The 17476-nt window shown below is 39.9% G+C and overlaps 1 pseudogene; it reads left to right on the forward strand.

Annotated features, from left to right (window-relative positions):
• The first annotated feature begins 223 nt into the window (after positions 1-223).
• Positions 224-2835, forward strand: LOC103351387 (mitochondrial fission regulator 1 pseudogene; annotated as a pseudogene).
• The last annotated feature ends 14641 nt before the right edge of the window (positions 2836-17476 follow it).

Genomic DNA, 17476 nt, shown 5'->3' on the forward strand with positions numbered 1-17476 from the left:
ATCAGGTGATGGTTCAAGTACTTGGGTCCATGCCAGCCATGTGGGAAATTCAGATATATTTCCTAGCTCCTGGCTTTTACCTGGCCCAGCTCTGGCTATTGCAGGCCAGATGTGAACTAGTAGATAGAGAGCTCTCTGTTTAATTCTCTCTTTGACTCTCATTGTCTCTCTGTCTTTCAAATAAAGAAAATATCAAGTTACTTTAAAAAACATTTTATGATGAGCTGGAGAAGGTGCTTGGTGCTGCGTGGCCGAGTGTGCTTTATGGACCATGTGCTGCTACGTATGCCTGAAACACTTGAAATGCAAATTTGGCGAGACTTTGCCATCTAAATGCTTGGCTGGATTAACCGCCTGATTAGGATGTTTTTTCAACAAGTTGGAGTAAGCATGCAATCGGTACTTTGGTCTGGAAAGCCTTATGGTTCATCTCGAAGTATCGTAAGGAAGATTGGTACTAATTTATCTCTGATTCAGTGCCCAAGAGTTCAGTTTCAGCTCACCAGCAATGCACCAGAATGGAGCCCCAACCCAGGAGAGGGTACAGTGGCATCTTTGGCTGATGTTGGATGGGTAGCCAAAGAAGAAGGAGAATGTTCAACAAGACTAAGGACAGAGGTCAGGTCAAGGCCACCCCTCCAGGATGACCTTCCTTTCTTTGAGAAGCCCCCTGGCAGGCAGATTTCCTCACCAAACTTGTCTCAAGAAGAGTCGCAGCTGAAGACTACCACACTGGCAAATGAAGAAGCACTGCAGAAGATCTGTGCACTTGAAAATGAACTTGCTGTTCTCAGAGCTCAGATTGCCAAAACTGTCACCCTGCAAGAGCAGCAACACCTCATTGCAGGTCTGTGATTTAGATACTACCGCGTCTGTTACCACAGCAGCACCCCCTCTCCCACCCCCTCCGCCTCCACCCCCACCTCCCCCTCCACCAGGGCTCCACCAAAGTCTGTCTGCCATTGATCTGATTAAAGAGTGAAAGGAGAAAAAAGCCAATGCTGGAAAGACTTTGGTTAAAAACAATCCAAAGAAACCTGACATGCCAAATATGCTGGAGATCCTTAAAGATATGAACAGTGTGAAACTCCGGGCAGTGAAGAGGCCAGAGCAAGATGTAAAGCCCAAGCCAGTGGATGCTACTGACCCTGGTGCCCTAATAGCAGAGGCTCTGAAAAAGAAATTTGCCTATCGGTATCGAAATGATAGCCCAGGTGAAGTTGAAAAAGGAGTTCCAAAGTGTGAATCAGAGTCCACTTCAGACGCGGTGTTGTTTGGACCACATATGTTGAAGTCTACAGGAAAAATGAAGGCTTTAATTGAAAATGTCTCAAACTCCTAATAGACAGTATGCTGAGAAAGACTATCCTGGGTTCAGCTGTTGGTTTTTGAGGGCTGTGTTTGGCTAGTAGAAATCAACATTATTTAGTAAATCCCGACTTTAGTATTCAGTGGTCTCCTTTTTTAACCTAATTAGAGGACGAAGCAATAACGAAAAGTACTAGATGTTTGGTTTTTGCTTTAATACATGCTCAGTTCTGGAACTCTGTAGTGTTGCAAGTTCTGACCTGTTGCTTATGTGTAGCCAGGATGTTCAGGTTTTCAGTCTTAAAACACTTGTACAATTTCAGAACATTTAGAAGGACATTTGTGAATTGTACTGTGCATTTTAAATTAACACTAATTTATCTATTCAAATGTTTTATATGCATATATTTGGATGTAAGACAGTTTATGTAAAAATTAGTACTGATGACAGCCAGGGAGGGTACTGTTACCATCATTGTTTTCTGTGATCATTTCCGATTCAGTGATGTAACAGCTGCTATAACATAAGTTGTTGGAGTGAAATATTTGAGATTGGAATCTTCTTGCCTTGAACAGAACTTATATCTTAGATTCTCACATTTTTTGGAGCTGGGTTTGAGTAAGAACCAGATGATGTTCAATGCTCAAATTCCACAATGCCTTCCACTGAAGGAAAGCTGCTTTTGCCTCATTGCCATGCAGTGCTGAGGATGAAAATGTAATTTTCCAAACAGGGACAAATCACATTGCTGAATTAAATCCCTTTTTAACTAAAAACTAGAAACGTACCACTTTCTTTTCTGTTTCATGAATGGCATCATAAAGGTGACATGTTGCTAATTTAATACTTCTGGAGATGTCAGCATAATGGAGTTTATAAAGTTAATATTTTGGCCAAATATTAAAATTTTTAATGAAACATTATTGAATAGGCAAATTTCTATAAATTATTTGTCATTTATAGAATGCTGCTCCAATGAATTATATTATGCAGTATAATCCTTAGGTGTTATTAGAAAGTGGAGACCTGCCTTTCTAATCTAGGGCTTCTAAGGACTTGCTGTAAGTAATTACTTTTAAATGCTTAATAAGCTCACATGATTTTCTGTTTCTGATAAACTCAGCTATAGTTAGTGCCAGAATCTCCTACCATGAGTAAGTATTTGTATTATTTAAATCTAGTTTAGGGGAAAAAAAAAACAGTTATACTTCCTGGGAGGAGTAAGAAACACGAATAGACATTCACCTTTAAGTTATTTAAAAATTTATGTTGTTCTCCTTAAATATTAACAAAAACTGAGGTAATTTACATGGTTTGTTTATTCAGCTAAATTTAAACTGGCTTATTTTACATATTCTTGCATTGTTTCTAATTGTTTTATGTTTAAAATTTCTGCCTTCAAAAAGTTAGGAAAATTCGCCTGACATATTTTGACCTCCCAAGAAACTTACATTTGTATCAGTATTGAATTTTGGCTAGTGCTTCAATTAGTTATTGTTTTAAAATAAAGCAAACCTTTATTTAAAAAAAAACAATTTATGAGCTCATTTGAAAATGGCTGTTTTTGGCCCTGTGGTGTGGTAGGTTAATCCTCTGTCTGTGATGTTGCATCCCATATGGGCGCTGGTTCCAGTCCTGGCTGCTCCTCTTCTGACCCAGCTCTCTGCTATGGCTATGGCCTGGGAAAGCAGTAGAAGTTGGCCCAAGAGCTTGAGTCCCTGCACCCTTGTGAGAGACCTGGAAGAAGCTCCTGGCTCCTGGCTTTGGATCAGCACAGCCCTGACAGTTGTGGGCATTTGAAGCATGAACCAGCAGATGGAAGACGTTTCTCTGTCTCTTCCTTTCACTATCTGTAATTCTACCTCTCAAATAAATAAAATCTAAAAAAAAACAAACAAACAAACAAACAAAAAAAAAACAAGTCACAAAGAAAATTCAGTTCTGCCCTATTGCCAAAAGGAATGTAATCAAAATGCTTCCAGATAGAGTTAGAAACATACCAGGGGATTCGAATTCAATCCCATCAAGGTGGCATGTACCAATGCCATCTCACTAGTCCCAGTGATCAATTTCTGTTCACAATTGATCATAATGATAGGACTAAGAACCAAAGGGAGCACATAAACAAGAATAGTGTCTGCAAATACTAGCTGATAGAATCAAAAAGGGAGAGAATGATCCAACATGGGAAGTGAGATACACAGCAGACCCATAGAATGGCAGATGTCCTAAACAGCACTCTGGCCTCAGAATCAGCACTTAGGGCATGCAGATCCGGCTGAAATGCCCATGAGAGTATTTCAGGCATGGAAAGCCAAGACACTCTGTGGGAAAAAAAAACCTAAATGAAAGATCTCCGTGAGTGAGATCCCAGTGGAAAGAATGGGTCATCAAAGAAGGAGGTACCTTTCTCTGAAGGGAGGAGAGAACTTCCACTTTGACCATGGCCTTGTCTAAATATAATCAGAGTCAGTGAACTCAGGGGGCTTCCATAGCCTTGGCAGCTCATGACAAGAGCCTAGGGTGATTCCTGATGCCATAAACAGGAGTGTCGATTTGTGAATTCAACAACAGGAGTCACTGTGCACTTACTCCTCATGTAGGATCTCTGTCCTTAGTATGCTGTACATTGAGATTTAATGCTATAACTAGTACTCAAACAGTATTTTTCACTTTATGTTTCTGTGTGGGAGCAAACTGTTGAATTCTTTACTTAATGTATGCTAAACTGATCTTCTGTATATAAAGAGAATCGAAAATGAATCTTGATGTGAATGAAAGGGGAGAGGGAGTGGGAAAGGGGAGGGTTGCGGGTGGGAGGGAAGTTATGGGGGGGGAAGCCATTGTACTCCATAAGCTGTACTTTGGAAATTTATATTCATTAAATAAAAGTTAAAAAAAAAGAAAGATGTGAGACATACAAAAAAAAAAATGCTTCCAGATAGAACTAAGGACCACAACAGAAATTATGGGCACAGCTTATTGTATTTTAAGAATGCCTTTATTTATTTATTTTTTGAGAAATTTGTGACTTGGATAATTTTTCTTGGTTCTTATCATTCTCAGATTTTATAGCAGAATTATTTATACTTTATGTGAAGATGCCTGTAATATATATGGGCTGCAAGGAGCTTTTTGACAAAGTAGCATCTGTTTAATGTCCTGACAACCACTCTAATGTGGCTGCCATTATCTTATTACAGTTATCCATATGTTAATCTGGTTTTGGCAATGATATTAATTCTTGAAGGAAATCATTAATTTGGAATTTTGACAACCACAGAGGTTTGATTGAAAATCATGGAAAATATATATTTTGAAACAAAAAAACTATGCATATACTTCAAACCGTTTTGTATTTCTTTTCTATCAAAGCAATTCCCTATCAAATACAATGAAAACTATCAAGAAAACTCACCTTGAGAGTGTCTATTTCATTTCCCCATCTTCCTCCTTCTCAGAACATTTGTAGCAACTGGAGCTCTAACAGCCATCTTGGGCCATAAGTGAAACTTGAGGAAAGAATTCATGTCCAGGTGATGGCAGAACACAAAGACATAAAGGACTTTGGCCCCTGGAGCTGAAACTGCATTAAGTTGCTGTAGCTGCAGAAAACAATAATTCCCCCCACTAACATGCTACCTTTCAGCTTAAGAAAGGCGAAGTCTAAGTAAAGAATTTGTGGGAAAAGATGCCCAAGATAGTTCAAATTGTGGGAGGACCAGAGAAAAAAGGACAAACAGGAGCAAGATACAGGGATGGGCTGGAGAAAGAAGGAAAAAAACAGGATGTAGTGAGAAAATAATAGCAAGGCTCATCTTGAGCCCACGCAAATTTTAATTGCATGAATTGGTGTAACTTTCTACATTGCCTTGCTTGATTTATGTGTCTGTCATTTACACCAGCCCAAACACCTCATCTAATTTACTATTCTGTGTAATTACTAAGTTTCTTTGTATCCCTTTAGTTTTTTTATAGGACAGTTGAGATCTTCAAGGAAAGATGTTAACACAACACATTTTAAGTTTTGCTTGCTTTCTTGGGTGGAACCTGCTGTAATGTTGAACATTTAATATCCATGTAATATTATACAAAATAATGTTTTAGTAGTTTTATTTTATATATAACACATGATGTAATATATATTTTACTTTAGTAAAGGTATTACATTTAGATATACTAGATGTAATGAGTAATTTCAAGAAAGCATAAAGCAGTCTGCTGCTAGTGAAATATATATTTTGATCACCTCCATAAAACCATGCATCTAATTTAGATTTATGGGAGAGCAAAATACATTTGAGGAGTAAAATATTAGCCGGTACCCTGGCTCACTTGGCTAGTCCTCCGCCTGTGGCGCGGGTACCCCCGGTTCTCGTCCCTGTTAAGGCACCAGGTACTAGCCCCCGTTGCTCCTCTTCCAGTCCAGCTCTCTGCTGTGGCCCGGGAGGGCAGTGGAGGATGGCCCAAGTGCTTGGGCCCTGCACCCACATGGGAGACCAGGAGGGAGCACCTGGCTCCTGGCTTCAGATCGGCACAGCGCTGGCTTTAGCAGCCATTTGTGGGGGGTGAACCAATGGAAAAAAGAAGACCTTTCTCTCTGTCTCTCTCTTTCACTATCTAACTCTGCCTGTCAAAAAAAAAAAAAAAAAAAAAAAAAAGAAAGAAAAAAGGGTAAAATATCACTTTTCATTTGTCATTGCTAAATGATTTTGGACTGCTTTTTAAAAAACGAATATTTTTTAAAAACGCTACTTAAAAACACAATGTGTTCAACAGCTTAAATAGCTTTATTATATTAGTAAAATATAATATAAGTCATTTTGATAATAATTGAAATGGATATTATATGTCTTTCTGTACCAGTTAAGGTACAAAAAGTCCTATATGAAATGGAAATGTTACTAATTAAGAATCAAATTTTATAAAATGTTTCCAAAGAGAATAAAGTTTGCAAGAACAACTGCTATTTTTAAAGTAGTACCTTGATTATGGGATCCATTAATTGCCACCTGTGTACAGCAGTGCAATTTGGGTTCTTAGGAATAGACTACTAATATGGATTCTGTCATGATATCCCTTCAGCATCTGGAGCTGGGTAACAATATCAATTCTCTCAGCAAACGTTGACTCAATAAAGGTAAGACAGGATAAGAAGACAATTGTTCCAATGTAGGCAGGATGCTATAGCCAGTTAGTAGGATTATCTTTTATCTCTACACATTTTTAATTGATAAGCCTGAAAGAATGTACTAACTACAAAGTCCATACCTTTTTCAGGAAAAATTGGATGAACATTTATTATTGTCACAAGTGATAATCATATGCTGAAAAAAAAGATGTTTTTGATATATCATGCAATGTTTAAAGAAGCATTTTGATGAAAACCTCACAGATTATGTATATTTTGTTTTTTAGAGGCAATTTAAGGCAGTTAGGAGAATGCCTTACTGGAATACTTACTTTTGAAAAGCAAACAGAAGTTATTTATCTAAGCATCTTATTTTCTAGGCAGACTTTTAGGGAAAGCTTCTGGCTTTAATTTAGAAACTTAACTTTTAAGTTTCAGATTTGCCACTTTGTATGACTTTGAGTGAGTCATTCACTTTCTCACTTAAAATATTTTACTTAACAGGCTGAGAATGAGCTTCTTATATTTAGAATGCCAAAAATAACTCATGTACTTATCTCTCAAGATATTAATACAAACAGAAGAGAACCCTTTAAATCAAAATATAAAATAAGGTAAGCAATACAATAGAGTCAGAATTAACTAGATGGTGGCATTGTCCTTTAAGTCAACAGCATATTTTTTTGTTGTTTCATCAAGGATCTATGTCTTAACAGTTTCTTGTCCCTGGCCTTTAGAATTTTCAGGATTCTATGTCAAGGCTTCAGCCAATCAAGTATTTATTAATAACATACCTGTGCTTGATGTTTTTGTGTTAGACATTCAGATTTTATCTTACAGTTAGGGGATTAATTATAATAGTTATAGAATATCCTGTAATGCGTATGCTTTCCAGTTTCAAAAGCTGTAACTGAGCATTTGTTACCTGTAATTTTCTTTTTTTTTACATACTTAAGAAATCTTTAAAGAAAACACATACACAGACAGAAACCAGTATTAGATTCTTCTTTTGTGAGAAGCCTGTCATGGCGCGGCTCTGGCCTCTCACAGGTGGAATCTTATCCCAGCTAATAGACCTGTGGCTGGTTGCAGTGGCCTCAAGGTAGCACTCCACTTCAGCAGAAAACATACCATAGCAGGGTAAGCTTTGTCTTACTGTCATATTGCACTCTTCTCACTGGTCTGTGGGACCTTGAGCTCACATTACCAGCCATGATCTAGCCTTATTGCATTTGTGGACACAGGACTGGGATATCTCCTCAAACATTTACTTTGTGGTGAAAACATTCAAAAACATTTTTTTTTTTTATTTTAGCAGTATGTTATCATCATCTCTAGTCATCTTACTGTGGAACACTAGAAATCCTTACTCTGATCTAAGTACAGTTTAGTACTTATTAATTAACCTTTTATTCCTCCATTTTCCTTATCCTTTAGAAACCACCATTCTGTCAACTTCTGTGAGATCACCAATTTTTATTTCACCTATGAAATATGCAGTATTTGTGTTCCTGTTCCTGGATTATTTCGTTTGATGTAACGCCCTCCACTTTCATCCATGTTATGGCAGATGATAAGATTTCACCCATTTTTTTATGAATGGATGGTATTCCATTGTATATATATATACCACATTTTTCCTTATCTATCTGTCAGCTTATGCAGTTAGCTTGTTTCCATTTTTTGGTTATTGTGAATAGTGCTGCAATAAACCTTGGAGTATAGATATCTCTCTGGCAGACTGATTTCATTTTACTTAGATATATACCTTGCATTGAGACTTATGTTTTGTTGTTTTTGAAAATAGCCAATCTAACTGAAGTGAGGTGTTGGTCAACTGTTTGTTACTTTAACTAGAATATCTGAGAGTAGAAACTTGGGCGAGAAGTGTCGCTCCCCCTCTTCGTGGAGGAATGACACAGGACCCTGCGCTGTTCTTTTGTCTGCTCGGCCCTCCCCGGGTTTGCTGCTGGTTCTTTCCGGGTTGGCTACCGACCCTTCCACCTCCGTGGAAGGGCGGTTCCCCCTAGCCACTTTCCTCACTTCCGTGGGGGAGCGGCACACCGCCGGCTGGCTCTCTCGGGGGCTGCACAGGTGTTCCTTCAGATAGATGTTCCCCTTAGATGTTCCTGGTGCATGTTGTCTCTCTCCTCCTTTATAGTCCTCTTGCACCAATCCCAACTCTGCTACCCACACGCCGAGTATGCTGCTCTCCTCCAATCAGGAGCAGGATCAGCTCCTGGAGGTCATCACTCAACTTGGCAAGAGGCAGCTGCGTAGAAGCTGTTTGCTCCTCTCCCAGCGCCATATTGTGGGAGAGCAGATGCATAGAATAAGTCTTAATTCCAGTAACTTAGTCTAGTCCGAGTTGCTCCCCACAGATCCCCCTTTCTTTGTATTTTTGGCGTTGATACGCGCCTGTCTTCGGTGCCCCGCAGCACACACTCTGCTCTGCTTGCTGGAGTTGTCCACAGGTGCTTACAAGCCCTACCAATAAGGCAAACCGAATCCGGGTCCTCTCTTCGCCATGTTGCGAGGAGGTTTTTAGGCGCTGATGCGTGCCTGTGTTCGGTGCCCTGCAGCGCATGCTCTACTCTGCTAGAACTGCCTGCAGTTGCTTACAAGCCCTATCAGGCAAACCGAATCCAAGCCTTCTCATTGCCGTATTGTGGGGAGACTTATTGATGTTAATTCGTGCCTGTCTTCGGTGACCTGCGGCGCATAAGCTGCTAGCCGCCCACAGGTGCTTATCGTCCTAATCAGGCAGACCGAATCCAAGCTCTCTCATTGCCATGTTGAGGGGAGGCCTTATTTTTCTGTTTCTCTATCTCCGGGCATTCCTATTTCTCCTATTTTACTTCTATCTACCCGCATTCTTATTTCTCTCATTTTACTTCTAAACTTCTGTTTCTCTTATCCCTGTGGCATCCCGGCGCCCGCCCTGAGGCTGCTTCTCCGCATCTCGCCCCTCGGCGGCTTCTCCGCTCTGTGCCGCTTCAGCCCGCGCTTCTCTCATCTGCGCGGCTTCCCGGCGCCCGCCCCGCGGCGGGTTCCCGGCTCTGCGCGCAGGCTCCGCGGTCTCCACGCCCCTTCGCGCCCGCACCACGGCCTCTGCGCCAGTCCCATGTTCCCTATCTATTCACGCCCCGTGCTCTCTCTGCACGCGGCGGCTTCCGCGAGTCACACAGCGTAGCTTACGTTTCCGCCACCACCGGTATTCAGTCCAAGTTCCCCGGACTAACCTGGCGAATTCCAACCTGGTGGCCCACGTCTCTGCCTCTGGTTCCAGATTTTCGCCTTTTGCTCCCCGGGCTGACTTGAAGAATTCCAAGCTGGCTTATGTCTCCGCCTCGGCCTGCACTCGCGGCTTCATCCTCCCTAACATTTTTCTCTACCCGGTATGTTTCCCTAAGTTTTCTTCCAACAATATTCCTCCCTCATTTCTCCTGGCCTCTCCCCATAGTCCGCATCCGAGTCCAAGCCTCCTCCAGGTTTCACTTTCGCTTTCAATCTCCTAGCTTCCCTGCCATAGTCCGCATCCGAGTCTATGAAAGCTTTCACTTTCGCTTTCAATCCTAACTTCTTTCCCACAGTCCATATCCGAGTCTATGCCTAGGCTTTTGATAGCTTCTTCTGGCACATTTTCTGTCCGGCTTTTCCTAGGCTCTTTGCTAGTCTCTCTCTGCGGTATTTTCCCACTTCTTCCCGTTTCTTCCCTCCTAAGCTTCCTATCCGAGTCACAGCACCATTATGTCGCTCCCCCTCTTCGTGGAGGAACGAAACTAAACCCTGCCTAGGCTTCATATCCGAGTCACGGCACCATTATGTTGCTCCCCCTCTTCATGGAGGAACGACACAGGACCCTGCGCTGTTCTTTTGTCTGCTCGGCCCTCCCCGGGTTTGCTGCTGGTTCTTTCCGGGTTGGCTACCGACCCTTCCACCTCCGTGGAAGGGTGATTCCCCCTAGCCACTTTCCCCACTTCCGTGGGGGAGCAGCACACCGCCGGCCGGCTCTCTCGGGGGCTGCACAGGTGTTCCTTCAGATAGATGTTCCCCTTAGATGTTCCTGGTGCATGTTGTCTCTCTCCTCCTTTATAGTCCTCTTGCACCAATCCCAACTCTGCTACCCACACGCCGAGTATGCTGCTCTCCTCCAATCAGGAGCAGGATCAGCTCCTGGAGGTCATCACTCAACTTGGCAAGAGGCAGCTGCGTAGAAGCTGTTTCCTCCTCTCCCAGTGCCATATTGTGGGAGAGCAGATGCATAGAATAAGTCTTAATTCCAGTAACAGTATAGTCTGAGTTGCTCCCCACAAGAAGAAAGTTTACTTCAGCTTACCGTTTGAAAGTTGATGGTCTAGGATTGGTTGGTCTCTTAAGTCTGACATTTGGTGGAGGCTGGCAGTGGTGAAGAATGTAGGCTGGTAAGTGGGGAATGTTGGGAGCAATGATCCCATGGTTTGCCAAGAAGAACAGAACCAGGGACCATTCATCATCTGCCTTGTATGTTGCCTTTCCTTATAACACCACCATGATTAAATCATGAGCTCCAGCCTAGGGACCTAATGCAATCCACTCACCTCCTAAAGGCCCCACATTTAGGCACCCTCATTGGATCGAGTCTTCATCCAAATTCATCAACCACTCACTAATCCATTAATAACTAACAAAAGACTGAGCTTTAAACATCTTCATGAATTTAGGGAGCTGCGTCATGTTCAAGCCATAATAGATGAGTGATGTTCAGCATTTCTACATCTTCCTTTGATCTATTTGCATATCTTGTTTTGAATGATACCTGTTTAAATTTGCCTATTTATAAATGGATTGTTATTTTGCTACTGAATTGTTTGAGTTAAAGTATATTTTCTGGTTATTAAACCCTTATTGCATGTGTAGCTTTACAAGTATTTTCTCCTGTTTTATAGGTTATTCCCTGAACTTTGTCTTCCCAAATTGAAACTCCATATTTTTTAAGCAATTACTACCATTTCCCCTTCCCTGCAACCCTGGGAACCACATGACCACTCTAGGTATCTCATGTAAGTGAGATGATAGGGTATTTGTCCCTTGGTGACTGGCATATTTCTTTCAGCATGTTGTCTTTAAGGCTCATTCATGAGGTAGCATGTGTCAGAGTTCCATTCCTTTTTTACAAATGAATAACAATCTGTTCTTTGTATAAGCCACATTTTTCTTGTCCATTAATAGACATCAAGTTGTTCCTACCCTATGTCTGTTATGAATAATGTTACAGTGGTTACTGTGAGCACGGTTCTAAGAATACCTGTTTGAACTTCTGTGTTCAGTTATTTTAGGTGTATGCCTGAAAGTAGAAATGATAGGTCATATAGTCAGTCTGTATCTGAGTTATTGAGGAATGCTGTACCATTTTCCATAGTGGCTGTACCATTGCATATTCCTACCAGCCATATACAAGGTTTCCCGTTTCTCCACATCAGTGCCAACTTTTTTTTTTTTTTTAATAATAGCATCATGGTGTGCATAAACTGGTGTCTCTTTGTGGTTTTGATTTGTATTTATCTATTGACAGTGATGCTAAGTGTTTTCTCATGTGCATATTAGCCATTTCTGTATCTTCTTTGGTGACCTAGTGCTTATTTATTAATCAGATTTTTTGACATATCTTAAAAATTATACTTTAGTTATGTTATTATAATATTATTTCAGTTATATGTATGGCATAAAATAATAAAAATGACATACGTATTTTACTATTTCCTGTTCCCCCACGTTCTGTGTTGTAATACTCTCTATCTGTAGGACCATGACTTGCAGGTTAATAGTATTGAATCTATGAGTTTTATCATTATAATAGCTTTGATTCTCTTTAATACTTTTTATTTTGGCCTCCAATGCTTATGTTGTTCTTTCCATTATCAATAATTTAATGGCCCATGGTTTTATGTTTATATAATAGTAGTTCAAAAGAATTATGGAAAAATGGAATTAAAAGAAGTTAATTTTGATTCAGAATTTTTTGAAATCTAGTTATCTTTTCATAATGTGCTTTTTTTCATGAAACTTTTGAAACTAATCATATGCATGGATTTCAAAACATTTTGAACCAAAATCAATTTGTTATTTCTATTTCCTACAAACCGAAGTATTATATTTAAAAGTGAATATCTAAATACATTAATTAGAATCTACATATATTTTTGCTCAACTGGTAGGTTTTATTTTGTGTGATCTTGTTAGTCTATATGACTGAGGGACACTCTTTATTCTCTACACTAAAATTTATTTGTCTTTTATCCTTTCAAGGGCAGTTTCCTTAGACTAGAATCTTCTCATCTAATTCTGGGGGAGGTTGTGAGTTTTCAACAGCATTAAATGCCTGGATACATTTCATTATTTAGAACTCATATTTTCATTCATTCCTCCTATTTTGATTATGTGTGCTTGCTCTCATAGATGTCTTATTCTCCTGAATCTATTGTTTATTTTCAGAAAATAGAACTGCCTTCTCCTATTACAGTGTGTTGGAGACCAAGTTCTCATAACATAAGAGAGTGAGAATTTCTGGAATTCTATCATTTTTAAAAAGATTTATTTACTTATTTATTTGAAAACCAGAGTTATAGAGAAGCAGAGAGAGAGAGAAAAAGAGAGGCAAAGAGAGAGAGAGAGACAGAGGTCTTTTATCCTGCTGGTTCACTCTCCAGATGGCCTCAATGGCCAGTGCTATGCCAGTCTAAAGCCAGGAGCTTCTGGGTCTCCCATGTGGGTGCAGGGACCCAAGGACTCGGGTCATCTTCTACTGCTTTCCCAGGCCACAGCAGAGAGCTGGATCAGAAGTGGAGCAGCTGGGACTCGAACCAGCATCCATATGGGATGCCAGCACTGCAGGCAGTGGCTTTACCCTCTATTGTGCCCCTTTTTGCCTAATTGGTGATTCTAACCTTTGGCTGGTATTAGAAATGACTTGAATATTTGGAAGCTGATAAAATCAAACAAATAAAGTAAGGAAGGGAAAGAAAAGCCAAAATGATCATTCACTACACTAGAGATTCTTATGTAATTGGTTGGTGATAAGAGGATTATCTTTAAAGAAAAACTCTTGATGTGATTATTAAGCGCTAGGATATGGAATTGCAGCCCTTGTGCCCTTCCTAGACCTTCTGTATTCCCAGTTGCAATGTCATCGCCTGTGACTGTGGGCTTCTTTGATCATGATAATTTGGAGTTTTTGTTGTTTCTTTTTCTTTCTTTTTTTTTTTTTTTGGACAGGCAGAGTTTGACAGTGAGAGAGAGAGACAGAGAGAAAGGTCTTCCTTTTTCTGTTGGTTCACCCCCAAACTGGCAACTATGGCAGGTGCACTGGGTGCGCTGTGCTGATCTGAAGCCAGGAGCCAGGTGCTTCCTCCTGGTCTCCCATGGGGTGCAGGGCCCAAGGACTTGGGCCATCCTCCACTGCATTCCCGGGCCACAGCAGAGAGCTGGCCTGGAAGAGGAGCAACGGGGACTAGTACCTGGGGCCCTAACAGGGACTAGAACCTGGGGTGCCCGCGCCACAGGCAGAGGACTAGACAAGTGAGCCACGGTGCCGGCTTTTGCTGTTTCTTTAACACTGCAAATATAAGCTTTTCTTTGAATCTTTGCCATTGTTTTCTTTTGGCTTGGAATCTTAATTTTCTCATGCTCTTCAAGAATCTACAGAAATATTAGGATTTTGGGGCCGGCACTGTGGCGTAGTTTGTAAAGCTGCCGCCCGGAGTGCTGTGGCATCCCATATGGGTGCTGGTTCGAGTCCCGGCTGTACCACTTCCAATGCAGTTCTCTGCTTTGGCCTGGGAAAGCAGTAGAAGATGGCCCAATTCCTTAGGCCCTTACACCTGTATGGGAAAACATAGAGGAAGTTCCTGGCTTTGGATTAGCTCAGCTCCAGCAGTTGCAGCCAAAATGGGGAGTGAACCAGTGGATGGAAGACCTCTTTCTCTCTCTCTGCCTCTCCTCTCTCTGTGAACTCTGACTTTCAAATAAGTAAATAAATCTTTAAAAAATAACTAGAATTTTTGTGTCATTCCTAATAATCTCATTTGATAAATTTTGATTTATATATTTTATTAAGATAGAGAATCTAGAGAGTGAGAGAACTATCCCAAGTTCTGGTTCTTTCCCCCAAATGTCCATAACAGCTGAGGCTAGACCAAGCAAAGCCAGGAGCCGGGAGCTCAGTTTGGTTCTCCTACAAATGGGGGGATGAAGCAAGTATTCGAACCATCACTGCTGCTTCGCAGGGTGTGCATTATCAGGAAGCTGTGTGATGTGGATGTCCCTGTTGGCACTTAACTCCTGCCCATCTACCATATGATTTTAAATAGCAACTCTCAGTTTTTTATTTTCCTTGCCTCCTACTCATCTAGTGTTTCTCCACAGTGTTTTGCAGTAATTTTACATAGTTTCTTTTTTTCTTTCTCTCTCTTTCTCTCTCTCTCTTTTCCTTATTTATCTATGTATTTATTTTCCTTGTTTTTTTTTTTTTTCCACTATAATAAATGCTGTATAGGCCAGGAATTTTATTGTTTGTATTACCAGTTTTTCCTTAGATCCTCAATGAAAAACAGATATAATTTAATGTTTAATAAAGTTTTTGAGTAAAGGAATGAGTGAGTGCACAAATGATAACTTTAAAATTTAAGAAAAATTGACAGAAACATAAAACTAGTATAAAACATTAATTTTTTTTCAGCTTGTGATTCAGGATTGGGAAATCTTTCTGCCAAAAGACATTTAGATATCTAAAACAACATTTTCAGATCTTAGAAAATTATCAACTTAAATATTAACCTCTTATAGTCTTATTGAATTTCTAGTTCTACCCGTGGTTGTTTTGGTAGGGTCAGACCAAATGATTTCATGAGCCTTTTATGGCCCCCTGAGCAGATGTTTCCCATCCTTGTTAGATCAAATAGACCCAATTAAGTGTTGATGTGGAAATTCTGAATAATCATTGTTAAACAGTTTCATGTTTTCCAAGAATAGAAATAATATAAAGACAAAAATCTTTGCATCTAATGTAAAAAAAATCTCTGAAAAAAGAAAAAAAGTGTAGAATACAAAGTTGCAAATGCTTGGAAATTAAAAACAAAGCAAAGGTAAACTTCCTTCCTTCCAGAAATGTTGCAAATTCAGTGTCATGAAATGCTTGCTTGCATATGTATTGAAATCCTTTGATAAGTCAGAGATATGATAGTTTCTAAACAACTAGGAAGTCTTGAAATAAAATAGAATACATTTGAGTAGACATGTTTCTGGAAAACTTAAAAATATATATTTTCATATGGATTTCATCAAAATATTTATATATCTACCTTCATGTATCCAAATGTGTTTTCTTATTGCATCTCATATTTGGTATTTCAATAGAAAACATTTTCTCTGAGGCTATTCATAAAACCAAGCTAATGTGTTGGCGTAAAGCTTTCATCCTCCTTTCATGTGAGGAATCTCTTGTTGTGGAGAATAGTATCCACCTGTGGTTATGAAGAGCCACAACTTTCATTTTCAAGCAGGTCAGTGCTGTAGGCAATAATTCCATGAATGAGAATGATGTCTAAGGTAATAAACTCCTCCTGTTTCATAAAAACTGAGACTTGAAAGCTGAGTGTTTATGACAGCAGGAGGATTTACAGCTGAATGATATCTTTTACCACTCTGGGAATTTTGTGGATGTGAGCACAGCGTTATTTTCATGCCAAAGACATGGAGATTCAAAAATTCTAATTTTCATTCTGTTTGCTTAATTTGAAGAAATAGATTTAAATAAATAGTATTAGTAAACAAGGAAGAATGTTACTGTATTAAAACCATGTGAGAAATCTATTTACTGCTTTCATTAAAAGCAAGACTTTCATGATGCTGGTGTGGTGTAGCAGGTAAGGCTGCCACCTGTGACACTGGCATCTGTATGGGTGCTGGTTCACGTCTTGGCTGCTCCACTTCTCATCTAACTCCCTCCTAAGGTGCCTGGGAAAGTATAGGAAGATGGCCCAAGTGCTTGGGCCCCTGCTCCCATGATGTGCTTCTCACTGGGCCCCTGCAGGGTCCTACCAATCGCATGGAACTTGTTTCTCAGCATCTTTCTCAACAGGGACGGAAGCTGCTCCTGGAACCTGGCTTTGGGCCTAGCTCAGTCCTAGCCATTGCAGCCATTTGGAGAGTAAACCAGTGGATAGAAGCACTCTCTCTCTCTCTCTCTCTCTCTCTCTCTCTCTTTCTCTCTCTCTCTCTCCTTCTCTCTCTCTGTCTCTCCCTCTTTTTGTAACTCTGATATTCAAATAATAAGTCTTTCTTTTCTTTTTAACAGACCTTTCTGTCTCCCTGGGGTGTTAGGGGAATGAGCAGGTCACTCAACACACATGCCATTGATTTTTGAGCATTTCTTATGACCTAGATAAGTAAATAATGTATACACTGAAGAGTACATTAAGCTTCCCATGAAAAGTACATATAAATATATATCTTTTAGTTTAAAAGTAATAATATTTAAGGGTAAATGTAAAATATAGGAGGAAAATTTTGTTTGCTTATAGCACCACCACCCAAAGACATTTTTAATTTTGAAATAGCTCTTTTCAATATTTATGACATATACATTTCTTGAGGATTTAGTTGTTGATCCATGCATGCGTTATAATTCAAAGAGGACTTCCATTAGAGAATGATTAAATGACCCTTCAAATTTCTTCAGAAGAAAACAGTTAGAGGTATCAGTTCTTTTCCACATTTATCTATGGACACAGCCTAGATCTTGTTCCAGATAATACACACATATCTGCTGTCGATTAGGGCAAGATACAGGCATGAAAATTGTTTAAAGGTAAAACCAATTCACTATGAGGTTGATGAAGTTTGTATCAAGGATATGAGGATGACCCTTTCCTCAGCTCCCTCAGAATTAACTCTTGAGGTGTTAATGGGAAGAAATGAACCATGTCTGAAGGTAAGGCACTAGTAGCTGAATGAATTGAGGAACTCACCACAAAGTACCGAACGCTGGGGAAAATTGT

This window comes from Oryctolagus cuniculus, chromosome 15 (genome assembly GCF_964237555.1).
Source record: "Oryctolagus cuniculus chromosome 15, mOryCun1.1, whole genome shotgun sequence".
NCBI lineage: Eukaryota > Metazoa > Chordata > Mammalia > Lagomorpha > Leporidae > Oryctolagus > Oryctolagus cuniculus.